Raw genomic sequence first — 21,452 nt, forward strand, 5'->3', positions numbered from 1 at the left:
GCCTTCCCTGCAACCTCAGCTGATTGTCCCAGAGCTGGGAAGGTGGAGCAGTGTGAATTAACAAAGCCCCATTCAGCCATCATTTGAGCAGACTGGGAGCCTCCCTACACAGCCCAGAAGCCCAGAACTGCCCTGGGGGGATGGCACTCACCTGTGACATAGCACAGTCATCCCTCAACAGAGGACCCGGGGTGCACGGCCTGGAAGAGGGGCCCACTTGCAAGTCTCAGGAGCCATACGCCAATACCAAAGACTTGTGGGTCAGTGGCAGAGACAAACTGTGGCAGGACTGAACTGAAGGATTAGACTATTGCAGCAGCTTTAAAACTCTAGGATCATCAGGGAGATTTGATTGTTAGGGCCACCCCCCCTCCCCGACTGCCCAGAAACACGCCCCACATACAGGGCAGGCAACACCAACTACACATGCAAGCCTGGTACACCAATTGAGCCCCACAAGACTCACTCCCCCACTCACCAAAAAGGCTAAGCAGGGGAGAACTGGCTTGTGGAGAACAGGTGGCTCGTGGACGCCACCTGCTGGTTAGTTAGAGAAAGTACTCCACGAAGCTGTAGATCTGATAAATTAGAGATAAGGACTTCAATAGGTCTACAAACCCTAAAAGAACCCTATCAAGTTCAGCAAATGCCACGAGGCCAAAAACAACAGAAAATTATAAAGCATATGAAAAAACCAGACGATATGGATAACCCAAGCCCAAGCATCCAAATCAAAAGACCAGAAGAGACACAGCACCTGGAGCAGCTACTCAAAGAACTAAAGATGAACAATGAGACCATAGTACGGGATATGAAGGAAATCAAGAAGACTCTAGAAGAGCATAAAGAAGACATTGCAAGACTAAATAAAAAAATGGATGATCTTATGGAAATTAAAGAAACTGTTGACCAAATTAAAAAGATTCTGGACACTCATAGTACAAGACTAGAGGAAGTTGAACAACGAATCAGTGACCTGGAAGATGACAGAATGGAAAATGAAAGCATAAAAGAAAGAATGGGGAAAAAAATTGAAAAAATCGAAATGGACCTCAGGGATATGATAGATAATATGAAACGTCCAAATATAAGACTCATTGGTGTCCCAGAAGGGGAAGAAAAGGGTAAAGGTCTAGGAAGAGTATTCAAAGAAATTGTTGGGGAAAACTTCCCAAATCTTCAAAACAACATAAATACACAAATCATAAATGCTCAGCGAACCCTAAATAGAATAAATCCAAATAAACCCACTCCGAGACATATACTGATCACACTGTCAAACATAGAAGAGAAGGAGCAAGTTCTGAAAGCAGCAAGAGAAAAGCAATTCACCACATACAAAGGAAACAGCATAAGACTAAGTAGTGACTACTCAGCAGCCACCATGGAGGCGAGAAGGCAGTGGCACGATATATTTAAAATTCTGAGTGAGAGGAATTTCCAGCCAAGAATACTTTATCCAGCAAAGCTCTCCTTCAAATTTGAGGGAGAGCTTAAATTTTTCACAGACAAACAAATGCTGAGAGAATTTGCTAACAAGAGACCTGCCCTACTGGAGATACTAAAGGGAGCCCTACAGACAGAGAAACAAAGACAGGACAGAGAGACTTGGAGAAAGGTTCAGTACTAAAGAGATTCGGTATGGGTACAATAAAGGATATTAATAGAGAGAGGGGAAAAATATGGCAAACATAAACCAAAGGATAAGATGGCCGATTCAAGAAATGCCTTCACGGTTTTAACGTTGAATGTAAATGGATTAAACTCCCCAATTAAAAGATATAGATTCGCAGAATGGATCAAAAAAAATGAACCATCAATATGTTGCATACAAGAGACTCATCTTAGACACAGGGACACAAAGAAACTGAAAGTGAAAGGATGGAAAAAAATATTTCATGCAAGCTACAGCCAAAAGAAAGCAGGTGTAGCAATATTAATCTCAGATAAAATAGACTTCAAATGCAGGGATGTTTTGAGAGACAAAGAAGGCCACTACATACTAATAAAAGGGGCAATTCAGCAAGAAGAAATAACAATCGTAAATGTCTATGCACCCAATCAAGGTGCCACAAAATACATCAGAGAAACACTGGCAAAACTAAAGGAAGCAATTGATGTTTCCACAATAATTGTGGGAGACTTCAACACATCACTCTCTCCTATAGATAGATCAACCAGACAGAAGACCAATAAGGAAATTGAAAACCTAAACAATCTGATAAATGAATTAGATTTAACAGACATCTACAGGACATTACATCCCAAATCACCAGGATACACATACTTTTCTAGTGCTCATGGAACTTTCTCCAGAATAGATCATATGCTGGGACATAAAACAAGCCTCAATAAATTTAAAAAGATTGAAATTATTCAAAGCACATTCTCTGACCACAATGGAATACAATTAGAAGTCCATAACCATCAGAGACTTAGAAAATTCACAAATACCTGGAGGTTAAACAACACACTCCTAAACAATCAGTGGGTTAAAGAAGAAATAGCAAGAGAAATTGCTAAATATATAGAGACGAATGAAAATGAGAACACAACACACCAAAACCTATGGGATGCAGCAAAAGCAGTGCTAAGGGGGAAATTTATAGCACTAAACGCATATATTAAAAAGGAAGAAAGAGCCAAAATCAAAGAACTAATGGATCAACTGAAGAAGCTAGAAAACGAACAGCAAACCAATCCTAAACCAAGTAGAAGAAAAGAAATAACAAGGATTAAAGCAGAAATAAATGACATAGAGAACAAAAAAACAATAGAGAGGATAAATATCACCAAAAGTTGGTTCTTTGAGAAGATCAACAAGATTGACAAGCCCCTAGCTAGACTGACAAAATCAAAAAGAGAGAAGACCCATATAAACAAAATAATGAATGAAAAAGGTGACATAACTGCAGATCCTGAAGAAATTAAAAAAATTATAAGAGGATACTATGAACAACTGTATGCCAACAAACTGGATAATGTAGAGGAAATGGACAATTTCCTGGAAACATATGAACAACCTAGACTGACCAGAGAAGAAATAGAAGACCTCAACCAACCCATCACAAGCAAAGAGATCCAATCAGTCATCAAAAATCTTCCCACAAATAAATGCCCAGGGCCAGATGGCTTCACAGGGGAATTCTACCAAACTTTCCAGAAAGAACTGACACCAATCTTACTCAAACTCTTTCAAAACATTGAAGAAAATGGAACACTACCTAACTCATTTTATGAAGCTAACATCAATCTAATACCAAAACCAGGCAAAGATGCTACAAAAAAGGAAAACTACCGGCCAATCTCCCTAATGAATATAGATGCAAAAATCCTCAACAAAATACTTGGAAATCGAATCCAAAGACAGATTAAAAACATCATACACCATGACCAAGTGGGGTTCATTCCAGGCATGCAAGGATGGTTCAACATAAGAAAATCAATCAATGTATTACAACACATTAAAAACTCGAAAGGGAAAAATCAATTGATCATCTCAATAGATGCTGAAAAAGCATTTGACAAAATCCAACATCCGTTTTTGATAAAAACACTTCAAAAGGTAGGAATTGAAGGAAACTTCCTCAACATGATAAAGAGCATATATGAAAAACCCACAGCCAGCATAGTACTCAATGGTGAGAGACTGAAAGCCTTCCCTCTAAGATCAGGAACAAGACAAGGATGCCCGCTGTCACCACTGTTATTCAACATTGTGCTGGAAGTGCTAGCCAGGGCAATCCGGCAAGACAAAGAAATAAAAGGCATCCAAATTGGAAAAGAAGAAGTAAAACTGTCATTGTTTGCAGATGATATGATCTTATATCTAGAAAACCCTGAGAAATCAACGATACACCTACTAGAGCTAATAAACAAATTTAGCAAAGTAGCGGGATACAAGATTAATGCACATAAGTCAGTAATGTTTCTATATGCTAGAAATGAACAAACTGAAGAGACACTCAAGAAAAAGATACCATTTTCAATAGCAACTAAAAAAATCAAGTACCTAGGAATAAGCTTAACCAAAGATGTAAAAGACCTATACAAAGAAAACTACATAACTCTACTAAAAGAAATAGAAGGGGACCTTAAAAGATGGAAAAATATTCCATGTTCATGGATAGGAAGGCTAAATGTCATTAAGATGTCAATTCTACCCAAACTCATCTACAGATTCAATGCAATCCCAATCAAAATTCCAACAACCTACTTTGCAGACTTGGAAAAGCTAGTTATCAAATTTATTTGGAAAGGGAAGATGCCTCGAATTGCTAAAGACACTCTAAAAAAGAAAAACGAAGTGGGAGGACTTACACTCCCTGACTTTGAAGCTTATTATAAAGCCACAGTTGCCAAAACAGCATGGTACTGGCACAAAGATAGACATATAGATCAATGGAATCGAATTGAGAATTCAGAGATAGACCCTCAGATCTACGGCCGACTGATCTTTGATAAGGCCCCCAAAGTCACTGAACTGAGCCATAAAGGTCTTTTCAACAAATGGGGCTGGGAGAGTTGGATATCCATATCCAAAAGAATAAAAGAGGACCCCTACCTCACCCCCTACACAAAAATTAACTCAAAATGGACCAAAGATCTCAATATAAAAGAAAGTACCATAAAACTCCTAGAAGATAATGTAGGAAAACATCTTCAAGACCTTGTATTAGGCGGCCACTTCCTAGACTTTACACCCAAAGCACAAGCAACAAAAGAGAAAATAGATAAATGGGAACTCCTCAAGCTTAGAAGTTTCTGCACCTCAAAGGAATTTCTCAAAAAGGTAAAGAGGCAGCCAACTCAATGGGAAAAAATTTTTGGAAACCATGTATCTGACAAAAGACTGATATCTTGCTTATACAAAGAAATCCTACAACTCAATGACAGTAGTACAGACAGCCCAATTATAAAATGGGCAAAAGATGTGAAAAGACAGTTCTCTGAAGAGGAAATACAAATGGCCAAGAAACACATGAAAAATTGTTCAGCTTCACTAGCTATTAGAGAGATGCAAATTAAGACCACAATGAGATACCATCTAACACCGGTTAGAATGGCTGCCATTAAACAAACAGGAAACTATAAATGCTGGAGGGGATGTGGAGAAATTGGAACTCTTATTCATTGTTGGTGGGACTGTATAATGGTTCAGCCACTCTGGAAGTCAGTCTGGCAGTTCCTTAGAAAACTCGATATAGAGCTACCATTCGATCCAGCGATTGCACTTCTCGGTATATACCCGGAAGATCGGAAAGCAGTGACACGAACAGATATCTGCACGCCAATGTTCATAGCAGCATTATTCACAATTGCCAAGAGATGGAAAGAAGCCAAATGTCCTTCAACAGATGAGTGGATAAATAAAATGTGGTATATACACACGATGGAATACTATGCGGCAGTAAGAAGGAACGATCTCGTGAAACATATGACAACATGGATGAACCTTGAAGACATAATGCTGAGCGAAATAAGCCAGGCACAAAAAGAGAAATATTATATGCTACCACTAATGTGAACTTTGAAAAATGTAAAACAAATGGTTTATAATGTAGAATGTAGGGGAACTAGCAGTAGAGAGTAATTAAGGAAGGGGGAACAATAATCCAAGAAGAACAGATAAGCTATTTAACGTTCTGGGGATGCCCAGAAATGACTACGGTCTGTTAATTTCTGATGGATATAGTAGGAACAAGTTCACAGATATGTTGCTATATTATGTAACTTTCTTGGGGTAAAGTAGGAACATGTTGGAAGTTAAGCAGTTATCTTAGGTTAGTTGTCTTTTTCTTACTCCCTTGTTATGGTCTCTTTGAAATGTTCTTTTATTGTATGTTTGTTTTCTTTTTAACTTTTTTTTTTTCATACAGTTGATTTAAAAAAGAAGGGAAAGTTAAAAAAAAAAAAAAAAAAAAGAAAAACAAGGAAAAAAAAAAAAAAGATGTAGTGCCCCCTTGAGGAGCCTGTGGAGAATGCAGGGGTATTCGCCTACCCCACCTCCATGGTTGCTAACATCACCACAGACATAGGGGACTGGTGTTTTGATGGGTTGAGCCCTCTACCATAAGTTTTACCCTTGGGAAGACGGTTGCTGCAAAGGAGAGGCTAGGCCTCCCTATATTTGTGTCTAAGAGTCTCCTCCTGAATGCCTCTTTGTTGCTCAGATGTGGCCCTCTCTCTCTGGCTAAGCCAACTTGAAAGGTGAAATCACTGCCTTCCCCCCTACGTGGGATCAGACACCCAGGGGAGTGAATCTCCCTGGCAACGTGGAATATGACTCCCGGGGAGGAATGTAGACCTGGCATCGTGGGACGGAGAACATCTTCTTGACCAAAAGGGGGATGTGAAAGGAAATGAAATAAGCTTCAGTGGCAGAGAGATTCCAAAACGAGTCGAGAGATCACTCTGGTGGGCACTCTTACGCACACTTTAGACAACCCTTTTTAGGTTCTAAAGAATTGGGGTAGCTGGTGGCGGATACCTGGAACTATCAAACTACAACCCAGAACCCATGAATCTCGAAGACAGTTGTATAAAAATGTAGCTTATGAGGGGTGACAAGGGGATTGGGAAAGCCATAAGGACCAAACTCCACTTTGTCTAGTTTATGGATGGATGTGTAGAAAAGTAGGGGAAGGAAACAAACAGACAAAGGTACCCAGTGTTCTTTTTTACTTCAATTGCTCTTTTTCACTCTAATTATTATTCTTGTTATTTTTGTGTGTGTGCTAATGAAGGTATCAGGGATTGATTTAGGTGATGAATGTACAACTATGTAATGGTACTGTAAACAATCGAAAGTACGATTTGTTTTGTATGTCTGCGTGGTATGTGAATATATCTCAATAAAATGATGATAAAAAAAAAAAAAAAAAGTGAACCTGGGACTTCTGTGCCAGAAAGTAAGAATGCTTTCAAAGGTTAATGGAGTTGTTTCAAAACAACACAGGAGGCGCCTTGAAGGAACTCCCATTGGCCAAAGTTGTAACAATTTGAGCACCATAAAGATTTAACTAATAATTATTGAAGCATACTGAATCTGTGAAAATTCATGTGTCCTTAATGATAAATGCTAAAGCCAAAAAAACCTCCTTTGGCACTATTTGAGGTGATTATTAAAACAAAACAATTACTTTGAAAAATTGTTAATTTAAGGAAAAAAAATTAAGTCTTCATCCTGTCTTTCCAGCAGGAACTACTGGAACGACACTTCAGGGTAACCAAATTAAAAGGGAAGATTCTATTTTACAAAATAATGCCCTAGTTAGAAAGAAAAGTGGTATTTTTTTTTTTTTTTTTTTTTTTTTTTTGCAAAATACACGTTAAAAAAAAAAAAAGCTAGAATCAGAAAATTACCTTTTCACAACCCCTAATGAAATGATTGTTTCAGATAATGAGTATTATTTCATGTTAAAACCAACAGATGAATGGTTGAAAGGGAACTGGACGTTTGAATAGGACCAAGTATTACAACTTAGATTCATTCCCTTTTGACAGAAGGGAAGGATCCATGTAGTGGTCCAGTGGAGCGGTTGCACTGTCACCGTCCTATGGTCAATGGTGGAAAACTGACATCATGCAGACGCGGCTGTGATGCAATATGGACTACGTGTCCTCAATTATGATGTATTTTAGGCAAAAATATTTAATGAGTCCAGGCAAATCTTTAGATTTAAATTCCGGCTGATTTTTCAGGAGATACAAGGGATAGATGATAAACTAAATAATTTGACAAGTAAGCAATCAGGTAAATCAAGGTGAGACATTTTGTGGGGCAACTGTCCCAATAACTTTAACAAGTTGGTGTCATAAGAAAGTGAAGTTTTACAAGAGACTTAAGGGGCTGAACAATCAGCTGCAATATATGGTCCTGAGTTGGATCCTGTTTTGGACATACCAGCTCTAAGACATTTTGAGAGCAACGGGAAAATTTTTATGATATAGATGTTAGGTGATATTAAGGAATTTCTATTATATTTGTGAAAATGTTATCTTGGCTATATAGAAAAGTCAAATTGCATTAAGACAGTATGGTATTGGCAGGGAAGTAGACAAATTGACCAATAGAATAGATGAGAGAATTCAGAAACTGACTGAGGTATGTATGGAAACGATATAGGGATAATATGGTATTGCAGATTATTGGAAAGAGTCGTCTATTCAATAAATAGCTCTGAAACAATTTATTAACCATATAGAAAAAAATGAAATTAGATCTCTACCTCACACCACATATAAAAATCAATCACAAATGTATAAAAGATGTAAATATGAAAGGCATAACTTTCAAACATTTAAGATAAAATATAAGAGAATATCTTTATGGCCTTGGGATAGGGCAGGATTACTCAAACTTAGCAAGCATGTTAATCATACATAAGAGATTAATAAATTTGAATGCATTAAAATTAATAACACAAAAATAAACTGAAAAGGCAAACCATATCCTGGGAGAAGATATTCACAAGACATAAAATTGGCATCGTGTTAGTAGCCAGAATATATAAAGAGTTTAAATTCAGTAAGAAAAAAATAAGATGTAGAACATTTCAGAAGAGATAGAAATGGCAAGAAAACCATGGAAAAATTTCATTAGTAATATGTCATTGATTGTAATGTCATTATTTTACACCAATTAGTTTGTAAAGTTAAGTGTGAGAAGCAAAAATGTTGATATGTATGTGGAGAAAGAACTTTTATATGCAGCTGATGGGAGTTTTTCCTTTTGGAAATTCAAATTGAACACACATGTATATCCTATAACCCAGCTTTCCATCTAGGTATAGGTTTTAGATAACTCTTGCACAAGTACACCAGCAGACACAAACAAATATATTTGTAGCAACATTGTTTGTAATGGCAAAAAACTTGGAAACAAGCCAATTTTGACGAGACTGGATTAAGAAACTGCCATAGCCATACAATATAAAGTTTTACACAGCAAGAATGAATATAATACAGCTCTACATAGTAATAGGGATGGATCTTAGAAACATGGTGTTGAATGAAGAAATCAAGTCATAGAAAATTACATACAGTATACCATTTTATAATACTTTTAAAAAGGCAAAGCTAAAGAATACATTGTTTAGGGATCCACATATATGTGGGTAATACTATTTTTTTTAAAGGAAGAGAATGAAAAGATTCAGGATACTGGTTACGCTGACAAAGGCAGACAGATAGGATCAGAGAGGAACACAGATAGTTTCAAAGCTATCAGTAATATTCTCATTCTTAAAAATAGGTGGTGGGTTCATATATTATTGTGTATGGATCAAATATTTCACAATAAAAATTGAAATGCAATCTTGATGAAAGTTTTCTAGTGAATGCTAGATTGCATTCTTCTGTATGAATATTCACTAATGAGAATGAAAAATTATATTCTTACCTTTAAATTGCTTTTCTTTGATATTGAAAGTAGTTTAATAGCTAAATAGCTGAGATGGTGCTATTTTTAATAGGTCTTTCATTAGGGGAAAAAAAAGGTGTTAGTTCTGTTTCTCCATCTGGATAGCCTAATGTGCATTTCCTAATTCCTTCTCCCCATGCCATCTAAAATGACATAGTCTCTCAGAGGCCATACCTGATTTAAGTATAATCTTTTAATGGTCATTGAAATGAGCCTTCGTATAGTTTTTATTTCATTTCAAATAGTTCCTTAGCATTTGTTAGGATAAAATTTATGTAGGAGGTAACAGTTATGGTAACTGTACTTTTTAGTCTTTCATTACTGTTTCATTAAGGAATTTTACAATTGACTTATATTTTAGAAGTGTTTAGTTTTACTATTTCCATGAATATAATCCCCAGATAATAATGTGATGACTAAGATTTTTTTCTTTTGTATATAGACCCAGCATCGTCACAAAAATATTTTTCTTTTTCTTTAGACACAGAATGGGCCTAGGCACTGCATAAAAATTATGTAATTTAATATAAAGCACAGCTCAGAGATTCAGGCACCAAATTCTTACATGGTGTGATTTCTTTCCTGTATAACTAGATGTGAATAACACATTACCAAAAAATATGAACCACATTTGTTGCTATGGATCTCTAAAAGAGATAGTTTATGGTGGATCTCAGCTTCAAGTTGTTTCATGGTTCTGCAGGATATTGGATTAGCCACACACACACACACACACACACACACACGAGGTTCTTGTGTGTGTGTGTGTGTGTGTGTGTGTGCTGCCTCTAGGCAAAATTGTGAAGCAGGCAAAATTTGTCTTTAGTGTAATGTGATTCCAATTCCCTTTTCCCATCTACCTTTAGAGCTTAACAATTTGTAGTTTGTAGTTTATCCTTCTGGGGTTTCTTTTGTAAATGCGTAAAAACACACGCACATTCTCTTTTCTTTTCCATTTTAAAGTGAGGAAATGGTGCTCTTGTTAAATTGGTTTTTAGGTGGCAAAGCTGGACATAGAATCAGGTTTATCCGTTTCAAAATCTGGGCTCTTCCTACTGTGACAATTTCTTTTTGGTTTACAAACTTTTCATATGTATGGTTTGATTTAATTTTCACAGTGACCTTGTGAAAACAAAGATGTTCTACACTATTCCCCTCCCCTTGTTGCCAAGTTCTGGAAAAAGACAGTCTATACTCACTTTCTCTACTTTCTCACTTATTTACTCAACTCACTTCAGTCTTGTTTCCTACCCCATCATGTCAACAAAATCACTCTAATTGCTGAGTCCAGTGGATATTTTTACAGCCCTTTTGTAACTCACCATGGTACTTACAACTGTTGACTCCCTTTGTCTCTTGCATTCTATGATAACTTTCTTTTTTTACCATTCTGGTCCCTCTTCATTCTTCATTACAAAGTTTTCTTAAGTATTTCGGGGGAATCTGTTCTATTCTCTCTTCTAAAATGTACACTTTTGAATGGCTTTATTCATATCCATAGCTTGATGTAATCAACTAATTACAAGCCTTGTATACAATGATGAGAAATTTGTTTTATTCTAAAGGTAGAAGAAAAGCCATTGGTAGACTTTTAGGAAAGTGACATGATAGGGTTTGTTTTCTGGAAAAGAGGATGGATTTAGAGTGAGTTGTGACTAAAGATAGGAAATTATGACAGTGGTTATGGCAACCTGTGGCCTGAGCAAAACAGGCTTGCAGATCTTTGGTGCACAGCAGTCTGCATGACCTAGGTAGCTAAATGTTTAACCTATTGTCTTTCTAAAGCCGGTAAAGAGAAAAAGGGTAAACTGACCTTAAAATGTATAAATTTATGGGAAGCAGGCAGGAAGTGAGAGGCTCTTAGTCTCACAGAAAGAGGAAAATGTAACTGTTTAAGTGTTATTCTAGTCCTTCCTGCACCACCTCTCAGGTCAGAGTGACCTGTTTCTGCATCTATGCTCCCCCCACCCTTAGGAAGGCCTTTGTCTTAAACGCCTATAAAGGCTTTCTGTCCTCTTTGCATCGCTCGGTCGTCTTCCCTGCGAACGTGATGCCTGCCCGGCATATGAGAGCTGTCATGATCTCTCCGCGACTTCTCACCCTGTAAGTAAGCCCTGAATAAAAGTTCATGTGTTGGAAAATGCTCGTCTTCTTTGGCCTTTGGACTGGCATGGCCCTCTTGAGCTGCGACAGTGGTCCAGCAAGAATCTGGAATGGCTCAGTTTTTTATTTAGTTGATGAGTAAGTCGTGGTAGTGGTCAAGATCGAAGAAGAATGCATTCAGGTTTTGAGATATGTAATTGAGGTGTCTGTATGAAAATCAGATGACCATATACCCAAAAAGAAAGTAAGGAACATGAATCTGCAGCTGGGTAGAGAGGTCTTGACTAGAGCTGAAGCTTTGGAAGTAGTTAGCTTCTGCAGGATAGAAGATAGTATGGCCTCGATGAGATCTTTGGAGTGGAACCTCCTGAGTGAAAATGTTAAAATGGAACCCTTGCTGAGGGTATGTCACAGGAGCACAGGAGCCAACTGAAAGAGCTCCCAATGGCCAAAGCTGGAACAATTTGAACAATAAAATAAATAAAGTAGTATTGAACTCTAACACCAAGTATAAAATAAATATCCATGAATCCATACTGATATCAATAATGATTAAATAAATTAAGTGGGGGAGGAGACAAATCTCTCAGGCAGAAGAATTCTAAATATGTTAAGTAGATACTCCACCCTGAAGGAGGGGGAGCATAATTCTCAAGTGAATCACCTGAAGTGAGGACTGAGGAAAGTGACTTCACTCCAAAGAGTGCAGAATGGAAAAGGGGGTAGGGAAAGAGAAGCTTTATAGTGGAGAAGCACTACCTCAGCCAGGTAATCAAGGTCAACATCAGTAGTCGTAAGTCATGTTAATAGTATGTACCCTTGATATGATGTGATGAAAATTAACAATTCTGTGATTTTCCTCCCAATAACCAATAACTTTAGACTTAAGATGAAAGAAACATAGGACAAATTCCAGTAGTGGGTCATCCTACAAAGTGCCTGACCATTTTCAAAACTATCAAGGTCATCAATCAAGGAAAGCTTGCAAAACTGCCGCAGCTAAGAGGAGCCTAAGGGGACATGACCACTAAATGTAATCCCACATATATTCTTGCGTTTCCTCCTTTCTTACAAAAAGAGTAGCAGCATGTTTTGTGTCTTGCTTTTTACACATATTATTATCTTGGAGATCACTCCATATTAGTACATAGAAATTTTTCTCATTTTCTGTGGCTGGATGTGATTGTTAGTTTCATCTGTCAGCTTGGCCAAGTGATGGTACCCAGGTGTCTGGTCAAACAAGCACTGGCCTGTTACTACAAGGACATTTGTGGCTGGTTAATAAACCACAAGGCTGGTTTATTAAATCATCAGCCATTTGACTGCAGCTGTGACTGACTGCATCAACAAATGGCATGTCTTCCACAATGAGAGAATGCAATCAGCTGAATTTAATCCAATCATTTGAAGACTTTTAAGTGAGACAGATAGAGGACCTTCACTTCTTTGGCTAACCAGCGAAGCATTTCCTGAGGAGTTCATTGAAGTTGCCAGTTCGTTCCTGAGGAGTTCATCAAACAGGTTCCTTGAAGTTGCCAGTTCGCTGCCTGAGGAGTTCATCGAACATCTTCATTGGAGTTGCCAGTTTGCTGCCTGCCCTACGGAATTTGGACTCGCGCATACCCACAGTTTCATGAGACACTTTTATAAAATCTTATATTTATAGATACCTCTTGTTGATTCTGTTTCCCTGGAGAACCCTAACTAATATACTGGATGTTACCCATTTTTTAGCTGTACACAGTACTTAGTTAACCTGTCCTGAAGGATAGCGGAGTTGTTTTCAATTGTTTGCCATGACAAATAATGCTGCAGTGAGTAACTGTGCATATGTTGTTTCATATTTTTAAGAGTATCTTAAGGGAAGATTGCTAGAAGTGGGATTGCTGGGTCAAAGTGTAAACACATCTGTAATTTTTGTTTGATATTACCACATTCTTCTCAATAGGGATCATACCATTTTTTTTTTTTACTCCAACCACAGATGTTTATGAGTTTCTGATTCCCTACAGCCTTGATACATGATGTTGCTGGAGAAGTCACAGACACAGGCTCAGCAGCTATCTCCCAGGCCTTGCCTGCTCCCCACCTCCTTTTCTATTGTGCACAGATGTTTCAGTCTGTTTCCATTCTGCAGCCTGGGGGAGAAGTTAGGTTTAATGCAAAGGCCTCACTATACTTTAAACCTGGAGACTGGGAATGAGCAGCCTCAGGTGCTTGTTAGGGCAGGAACTTTCAGTGTAGGGCCCTCCCCATTGGATGCATGACTACTCAGCAGTCAAACAGCCTAGGGTCTCTCCTCTCTGTTGTGAAGTGGGGTATGCTGAGCTGCTGTCCACGGACCCTGACCCAAGAAGCTGGCCTTCCTGGGAGACGGGCCATGATGGGATCTCTTCCCCTGCTCTTTTGGACCCTTTGTGGTATGTAAGTAATAAAGCAATCATTTGCCGAACGCTGTTTTCCTGAGCCTATGTTCCCATGATGCACCCTGTAGCAACTTTAAGAATTAGATTAAGTTTAGCTTTCACACAGGGTGGGGGCAGCTCAGGGGAATGGCAGAGAGTCAAGAAGCCAAGCCTTAATGGGTGGCTGGTCCTCCTGTTTATCCGCCCACTGTCCTTGCAAGGTGGAGACTGGGGGTGGGGTGGGGTAGAGGTTCCTAAAATAGCTTCATAAGTTACTACTAAACTAGCTCAGATTGGCTCTGCAGTTAAAGAACAAAGGAAAGAGGGGTGGAGACTTGTTTCAAATGTTTCAGGTTTGTGCAGGAGACTATTTTCAAATATTTCCAATTTAGGCGGGTTGCATGTTTCAAATTTGCACCAGCTAGTTAGGCTTGTCCAATAGAATGTAACCTATGAAGTATCCAGCCACTGAAGAAACTGTGGGGAGGGACTTCCGAGTTAGGTGTAAGGAATGAATACTGCTGGGTCTATTTTTCTATGCCCCAATCCCCCCCACATTTTAGTTGCGTGCCTGTTCTTGCAAGATCTTGAATAAATTATTTTCTTCTCCACTATTAGGTGAGCATTTATCCCTTTTTAGGAATAGTGCTTGTTTCTCACACAACTCAAGCCACAAGTGTGTTGTCAAACATTTGTATTTTTGTCAAATGGATCTTGGTGTAATTTAATTTGCATTTCTCTTATGAGAGAGGTTGAACATATTTCAATTTATTTAAGGATTATTAGTATTTTTTTGGTAAACTATTCATTAATTTATTTTCCTATTTTTCTGTTAGAGTGTTGGTCATTTTCTTCTAGTTCTAGGATCTCTTTGTATATATCTATATCTATATACACATAAACTTGCACATGTATATATTTTTTGCCATGCCTGCTTATTTTTTATTTATAAAGTGAAACTTATCAGAGTTCTATTTTATTTTATGGCTCTTTTGGATTTTGAGTCATAGGCTTTCCTACCCCAAGTTATAAAGGCAATCAACCATATTTTTTTCAAATTTTTATATGGTTTTAATTTTTGTATTGTATCAGACCTCTGATCCATTTGAACTTTATTGTGGTGTATTGATCCATTTTATCTTTTTCTAATTGTCCTAGCATCATTTATTAAATAATTCTTCTTTTCCCTGATAATTTGAGATGCCATTTTATGGAATATTAAATTTTGATATGCACATGAGTCTATTTGTAGACTTTTTATTCTGTTCCATTGTTTATTGGTATGTCAGTAAATTATGGAGGCTCTGTAGAATGTTTTAATTTTTGCTAAGACTAACCAACCCCAGCCTCATTACACTTCCTTTTCTGTGGTTTTCTGGTTAATAGTTCTTGTTTTACACATCAACTTTAGAATCATACTGTCTAGATTCAAAAACTTCCTGGTATTTTTTTTTGACATTGTGTTAAATTAAACTTTGGGAGAATTGATATCCCAAGACCATGATACATCTTTCGGTTCTTTGCATCTACTTTTATGTATCTAATGAGAGTTTTATAGTTTTCCACAGATAGGTTTGTACTTTTCTTTTTAGTTTGGGAGGTCTTCTATTTTGCCTTGTAATTGGTTGCCATTTGTTGTATGAAAGCTATTGATTTGTGGGTTAATTTTTGATCCTGTTACTTTACTGAATTATTTTATCATTGTAGTTTTTCTGTTGATTTCCTTGGATTTTCCAGGTATATCATCTGAAAATAATTTCCATCTTCCTTTCTAATTTTAATTCTTTAATTATTTTTTCTTATCTGATTGAGTTGGCTAATATTTACAGAACAATTTGTATAAGTGGTGCTTTGTTTCTGTCTTTAGTTAGAATATATTTACCCTTATATCTTAGCTTCTTCAAGACTCCTGTGTCCCATCTGGCCAGCGTAGCCTCTTTGCTTCTACCAGGTCTTTCTCGCTCTTCCTTCTTAGTCTTAATTCCAATCAAAATATACTTTCCTTTGGCATATTTACTCAGGGCCCCATTTCCCTTTCTGATTTGTAATTTTCAAAATAAGGAAAATTAACTGATTCATTTAGTTTTAGTCAGACAGCTTAAACCCAATTCCTGTTGTTATTTTCTGAGTAAAAGTGGAAAAAGGAATAGTTTTTTAAGTGGGAAAACTTTTTCCATGTTTTAAGACTGCTGTTAAAATATCACATATCACTTTATTTCTACTTTATAGTAAGATAATATATATTTTCTAAGGGCAATTATGACGGAATTAATAAAGCAGGATTACTATCTCACATGGTTCTTGGTTAAAACTTTCTCTCTCTCTTCTGTTTTGTTCTAAGCTGAATGCCAGCTGGCGATGTGCCTTTAATCTTTGAAGTGGACACACTGTATCATTGTTGAGAACTTCTTTAGGATTTATAGGATTGAAAAGGGGTACTAATTATGAGACAAATCTTACACAGGTTGAAAAAAGTGAGAAGATGAATCTTACTATTGGGAAACTCAAATAATTGAAAATCAAAATTAAATTTTCTCTTTTAAATGTTTAACTTCAAGTATAATGTGAATAGCATGACATCTTTATTCTTTGTCCATTTTTCTGAAAAAAATATTTTTTTACCCTGAATTTTCATCACAGTGTACACTGCCAATATGTGATTGACTCAAAGTGACACTTTCGATATATGAAAAGAATGTGAAATATCAATTCCAAACAACCTGAAGCTATGCTAGGATGACAGATAGATCTCATGTAATGCCAGCTTTAACTGACTGGCTGCTTAGTTATGTTGTGAATGGTTCTGAGGTTGTATCTGGGATCCAAGGAGGGAATTTTGTGATGTCTGCCAAGGACAGGGGGTGGAGAAATAGTATCATGAATGCCTGTTTGAAACATCTCACCTATGCTTTAAAATTCTCAGTAAATGGGAATTTATGAACTGTATTTGCTGTTATAGAAAGTAGCCCTTTTCTTTATGATTAAAAATATCTTTATTGTCAGTAAAGAAATTTCAAATGTATTTTAATATGTCTAAGTCTGAATTTATAAAGGTCATCTTTTCCTATGGTTTAAATATCAAAATCAATGCATATTATGGAATACCTTGTACAAGTTCACATTGATGATAGTGTACTTGATCTCTGTTACTTGGGAATGATGGCATGCTGTCATTTGGGTTTTTTTTTTTTTTTAATTAAATTCAGTTTTATTGAAATACATTCACACACCATACAATCATTCATGATATACAATCCACTGTCCACAGTATGATAACGTAGTTATGTGTTCATCACCACAATCTATCTCTGAACATTTTCCTTACATCAGAAAGAACCAGAACAAGAATAAAAAATAAAAGTGAAAAAAAAACACCCAAATCATCCCCCCATCCCACTCCATTTGTCCTTTAGTTTTTATCCCCATTCCTCCACTCATCCATACACTAGATAAAGGGGATGTGATCCGCAAGGTCTTCACAATCACACTGTCACCCCTTGTAATCTACATTATTATATAATTGTCTTCAGGAGTCCAGACTGCTGGGTTGGAGTTTGGTAGTTTCAGGTATTTACTTCTAGCTATTCCAATACATTAAAGCCTAAGAGGTGTTATCTATATAGTGCATAAGAATGTCCACCAGAGTGACCTTGCGACTCCATTTGGAATCTCTCAGCCACTGAAACTATTTCGTCTCATTTTGCATCCCCCTTTTGGTCAAGAAGATACTCTCAGTCCCACGATGCCGGGTCCACATTCATCCCCAGGAGTCATACTCTGTGTTGCCAGGGAGATTTACATCCCTGGGAGTCGGGTCCCACATAGGGGGGAGGGCAGCGAGTTCACCTGTCGAGATGGCTCAGTTAGAGAGAGAGAGGGCCACATGTGAGCAACAAAGAGGTACTCAGGGGGAGACTCTTAGGCACCATTACATACAAATTTAGACTCTCCTTTGTGGTAATGAGCTTCATAAGGGCAAGTCCCATGCTCGAGGGCTCAGCACATCAAACTGCCAGTCCCAATGTTTGTGACAACATCAACACCAGTCCAGGCGAGGATGTCCAACACATCCGCACCTTCCCCCAGATCCTTGGGGCTGGGGAGGGGGAGGCTGTAAATATATTTTTTATTATCTGCCCAAATTACTCTGGGATGTGTCACTATTTCACATTAACCTATACAAACCTACCAGGTCTCACTTCCTACTCAAAGTTCTATGTAATTATGGTATTTGAACACACTGTACAAGTTAAATTGTTTAGAAAATATAGATCCTGTACCAAATAAACATCTCTTCCCTTGGTCTCACATGGAAGTTGAAGTTTTAAAACACAGTCAGTTTCAACCTTTATCCTTTGGCCTGGCTTGCCCTGGTCTTAACCAGACCTGCTTCATTCATATCACTAATTGAAGTCTGGGCTCTTTTTCAGCTTTTTTTTTTTTTTTTTTTTTGACAGTGGCTGTATGCACTAATACTGACATTCATATCTGCTGAGCTCTAGCTCTGAGTTTCAGGTGTCTCAGAGATATGCATTGTTCCAGACACCAATCAGGTTATACGCTAGGGGATTAGCATCTCAAAGTTTAGAGATAGGCCTTACAATTCAGGGATAGAGTTAACTGCTGTAAGAGCTTACAATCTAGGGACTATTACAATTATTGTGTCCACGTTAGGCTATGTTCTAAGATTCAATTCTGAGTTTACACATTGTAGTTAGTCCATATTGGTGAGGCATCATCCCTCTCACCATGTTTTCTCCAACACTTTTACTCCTATATATATATTTTCCTACAATTTTATAGAGTTATATTCACATACCATACATTTATCCACAGTGTACAATCAGTTCATGGTATCATCATAAAGTTGTACATTTATCACTACAATCAGCATTTGAACATACTGATTACTACAAGAAAAATTGTTTTTTGTTTTTTTAGCAATAAGAAAAAATGATAAAAAGAAAAATAACATGTCATACAATACAATATACTACTAAGGACAGCAAATAACACCACTACCAAGAATCCCATATTACTCCCCTATATCCCCTTCTCATATACATTTAGCATTGGTGTATTGCCTTTGTTACATTTAATGGAGGTATATTACAATGTTACTGTTGACCATAGACTCCAGTTTGCTTTGATTATGTTTTTTCCTGAATACCATCCCTTTTTCAGATTTCTACATGGTTGACATTCATTTGCTTTCCCACATGCAAAAACATTTTTATATTTGTATATTTAGTAACAGTCATTGGCCACTCCAGTTTTTGCCACGTTATACAGTCCCAGTCTTTATCATCTATCTTTACCTCTGGTGTCATACATTCTCCTATCCCACCTCTTTCAGCTTTACTCACAGACATCTTTGTTCAGTGTACTTACAATACTGTGCTACCATCACACAGTATTATGCTATCTATTTCTGGATCTATGCAATCAATCCTAAACATTCTGTAGTCCTTCAGCATCAAATGGCTGATCTCTGCCCTCTTTCTATCTCCTGGTCGCCTGTGTTGTCAGCTTTTAACTCCCAAAGTTTGTTCATTAATGTCTGTTCATATTAGTGAGACCGTACAGAATCTGTCCTTTTGTTTCTGGCTAACTTCACTCAACATAATGTCCTCAAGGTTCATCCACATTATTACATGATCCATGTCTTTGTTCTGTCTTACAGCTGCATAATATTCCATCATGTGTATATACCACAGTTTGTTTATCCACTTGTCCTTTGATGGACATTTGGGCTGTTTGTCATTCAGTTTTCACAAATTGGCATTCATTACCTTGGGATCAGGCCCCCACCTCAGTGGACTTGGAAACTTAGTTTTGTCTTTAAGTTCAATCCATGTGTAATGGATGGACTCAAAAAACCAAGCTCTCAATATATAGTTGTTAATTTGTAGTGAGAACTTTAACTGCAACAGGGACTGAAAAACTCTAGTCAGCCCTATCAGCTCATGAATACTTAAGTCAAGCTATGTGGGAAGCCAAATCTTAATCCAAATAACAAATTACTGATTTATAATAAGAATCCTAACTGCCATTAAGAATTCTATTCTATACTCAAATCTACATGACTAGCTCATCTTATATAAGCACACTTAGAAGGGAAGTGACACCATAATGTTCTTTGTTGAGCATTAATCAGAACAGGGGGAGTTAGAGTAATTGAATCTAAGAATGGTCTTTTCAGAGGGTTTGGATTTAGCTCAAAGTGATTCTCCCATGTATGGAGCTTGTAGGAGTGCTGCCAAATGCAACTTTCTGAGACTCCTTTTTCTACATGTCTCTTCCCCTTTTGATTGACACCTTTAATAATACAATCAATCAAATAGTAGCCAAGTCTTTTAGGCCTGGGGTCCATTTGCCTTTTAAGATGACTTTGCATCTCTAGTTTGGTCCATTAGTCATTTAGAGTTTTGTATTCACAAGGCAGTCTTATTCTTTAATTTCTGGGTTCTTGTGGGAAGCCTTACCAATCCACAAGTAATTAAAATACATCTTATTAAAGAATTGTGTTTAGATTTATTTTTAGAGAGTAACCTGAGAACTATGTAATTATCTCAATTGTTTAAAATACAGATACCACAAAGTGAGAGAGGGGAGAGAAGAATAAAGGTTATGAGTTGTGTGCAACACAAAGAAAGTTTTTAATGGATGTTAATATTCAGTAAAATGTTTCAGAAGTACACTGCCTTTCGCACATTTTTTGCTGCATGCTCTAGCTTTAGCCCTCAGACCTCCCATGCAGACAGCACATATGTTCAATGGGGCTGTGCTGTTAAAGTTAGTGTTTAATGATCTGTGCTATTAGTCTGTGGCAATGGTCTTAGGGAAGCTGGATTGGGCTCGGAATGCTAACCAAATGGGGGGACTGCAATGCTTAATAAAAATGTATGTTTGTTTCCTTCTCTCATTTTATTGGAGACTATATTTCCAAGGTTTTTCTTCCTATAAATCACCACATTTCTCAGCTTCTATTCTACTCAACCCTGGAAAAGAAAAGCTGATCCCATTACCACAGTTTCATAGTAAATGTATACTATTAAGCTTCATGGTAACACTTGGTCCTCTATAGCAATTTCTAGTTGAGAAACTAAACATTTCTTAAATAAATCTTTTTGGTCTTTTATTTAATCAGGGTTGGAGGTGGGAGAAGGTGTGAATGAATGGCAGGTTTTAAACTTATTTCAAATCTGTAAGTGCCTATATAGATTGTAGGCACATTGTAGAAGTCATTTGGCCTAATTGGTTATAGTGACAACTTTTTCCAAAGGAAAATAATGGTTTTGTGTGAAATTGTTACCATTAGGCCAAATTCACAGATATAGCTTTGGGACTTAATGCTTCTATATAGAACTGAGGAGACTTACAAATAATTTTCATTTTAAATAGAAAATTATCTTATGTGTATGTAGCAAGATAAACCACACCAAACCAAAAATGTTTGTTTTAAAAATGAGCTGTTTCTGAATTTTGGAGTGGGAGGTGACCAAACAAAGACTAGTCTA

Source organism: Choloepus didactylus, chromosome 9, assembly GCF_015220235.1.
Source record: "Choloepus didactylus isolate mChoDid1 chromosome 9, mChoDid1.pri, whole genome shotgun sequence".
NCBI classification, from domain to species: domain Eukaryota; kingdom Metazoa; phylum Chordata; class Mammalia; order Pilosa; family Megalonychidae; genus Choloepus; species Choloepus didactylus.